The following is a 2,871-nucleotide window of genomic DNA, read 5'->3' as shown; positions in this document are numbered from 1 at the left end:
AACGCTCAAAAAATTATTTAATTTTATATAATTTTGTTTAACTTGATTTAATTTTATTTAACTCTTTTTACTTTTAGTTAATTTTATTTAATCTTATTAAGTTTTTATTTTGTTTTATTTTGGTAAAGCGTTAACGTTTGTTAAACGTCATTTTATTTTTGTAGTAAGTGTATGTTTATCTTTCCCAGTGACGTATAATAAATATACATGATAATTGTGAGGTAAGATTTTTGAAATTACCTTACAATTACAGTAATCTATATTTTTAGCAATTTTCGAAAAAATTAATTAATTCAGATTTCTTTGTTCAGATGGCGTTAGAAGTTTATATCTAAACTAACATAAAGCTTTAAATTATTTTGTATTATATTCTACCCTAAAAATATTATTAAAATTAATTATTAATTATATTAATATGTAATTAATACAGTATTAATATTTAAACGTGTTGTTTCAAGAACAAAATATGAGTGAAATGTCAAATGGTGGTGGTTCATATTTCTTTCCTTGATGGCGTCGTTAGTTTACTAGACAAAGGGTGTGACTTGTCATCATAGCCTTTTATATAGATAGATTTTCTATATTTTTAAAACTTAGATAATATTTTTAAAATTGAATAAAGTAATTTTATTTTTTATTTTTTTATTTATATTTTAAACAAATTATATTACATTCAAATAATTTAATGAATTATTATGTTTGCTCCTAACACCACCTGTTGACGTATTAAAAAAGCATACGTTTTTTACTTCTGACGTTCTGACAGGCCTGTCAAATTCAAACGAATTGTAATAAAATATAAATAAATATCATTTAATAGTATATTCATGACTTTCAAATTTTGACAAGCTGTCCCAAATTAGAGTAAGTAATGGCAAATTTAAATTTGATTTCACATCTTCATCTTTAGTATTATATACTGTATTATTTTTAGATATTATCTAGAAATAATACACTGTTGACTACACGTCGATATGTCATAATGTTAAAATAATTTATTTATGGCAATAATTATTTATTTATAATTATACCTAATAATTAATCATTTATTTATATTCGGCAATAATCAACCAATAAATTATTGTCTAATAACGAGAAAACATGAATAAAATTATTTAATTATAAATAAGTCTATAAGACACTATTGTATTTGTAACACCCTTTACAACACTTGCGTCTTTGGCGGCGATTGCTGAAAGCGGAATTCGATGTTGAAAAGTTGACACACAAATTTACGTCACGGAATGTGGGTTGAGTTCACGGTTCGTAGGCTTACTACGGTTGCCTCTTCCGCCTAACCAATGAACATTAAGCCCGAAACTGTACTCTCGTGACGTAATTCATCCCCTTCAACCAATCAACACTGCAATCGCGAATAAAATGGGTTTTGTATTCTTGTGTACTCTGGTGACATAACTCAAGCATCCCCACCCCAGTCGGAAGAGGCAACCGTAGTAAGTCTATGAACCGTGAACTCAACCCACCATTGTATTATGTGCTGTGAAAAGCTGTGAAACTTCATTGACAGCTAATTTGAAGGGGCTATCATATACATAGATAAAATTACACCAGGTTGTAGTGTGCTATGATCATATCATGATCATATATATAGCTAGACTACTGTGAAAACAGCAAGGTACATTTGCTGTGATTGGTGGGTGGGCGTGTCTTAATTTAAAATTTGGCGGGTTTAATGTTTATTGAACTGAAAATGGGGTATTGGTAGGAAGAGGATAATATTCGCATTTTAGGATTAAGCAGACTTATTACAGTTTTATTTGAAATGTCTTTAATTTTCCTACATTGAAAATAACAAGGTACATTTGCTGTGATTGGTCGTTATCGGCATATGATTTGTGAGGTTATGTGTCTTATATTGGCGGTTTTATTTAACACCAAGCGCACATAAAATTTTTTTTGTTCTGTTTGGCGCTGGTTTTATTCCAACTCCAAGCTTACATAAATAATTTCAATTTAAAACTTTTTCATTTAAATTGTTTTAAGAATCTGTTCGTTAGAACAACCATTACAGAGCAATCAGAAACCATATTACGGATAAATCTTGGTTTGCTAAAATGGAGTGTACAAAGGATATGACAAGAACTATATGCAGAATGAGATTTAACCACTGTCTGACACCATCATATATGTTTAAAATGAAGCTAGATGAAAGTCCACAACGTACTTGTGATCAGATGGGTAACCTATAACATAACATTTTGTACTGTTCTCTTATTTTATTTTCAATAAGGTTAATAATTTTTTAAATTCGCTGTATTCTTTGACTGATGTCCACCATCCCATTAATTTAAGTTATTTATTAACATTAGAAAACAATGAGTTTTTATATAGATTATTGTATAAACATGTTTTAGATATTAAACTCAATTTGTAATTTGTTAGAAATAAAAATTATAAAAAATAAAAAAAAATATATATAAGAAACAAATAAAAAAAAGGAACTTGGACAGTCCACAGTAAAGTAGCCATTGAATTAAGTAGATAGCTGCAGAACAGTTTACTGCGGAACTCTGAGGACCTCATCACTTACTTTATATATAAATAACTAAAAGCACCTAATAGAAAAAAAAGACTATATATTATAGCTCAATACTAGTAATAGATTTAGGATAAGATTGTATAGGAAACAATGACTAATTAAAAAATGAGTACAAATTGTAAGATTGGATTGGCAAATTGATTTAGTGTCCGCAGCCATTTAAACACAAACAAACAATACCCAACTTACATTTTAATAAACATGAAATCTGCCAAATTTTAAATTAATATACATCTACCGATAAATCACAGCAAATGTACCTTGTTATTTTCAATGTAGGAAAATTAAAGACATTTCAAATAAAACTGTAA

The sequence above is a fragment of the Diabrotica undecimpunctata genome, chromosome 5 (assembly GCF_040954645.1).
Source record: "Diabrotica undecimpunctata isolate CICGRU chromosome 5, icDiaUnde3, whole genome shotgun sequence".
NCBI classification, from domain to species: Eukaryota; Metazoa; Arthropoda; class Insecta; order Coleoptera; family Chrysomelidae; genus Diabrotica; species Diabrotica undecimpunctata.
Note: the sequence above shows the minus strand (reverse complement) of the source record.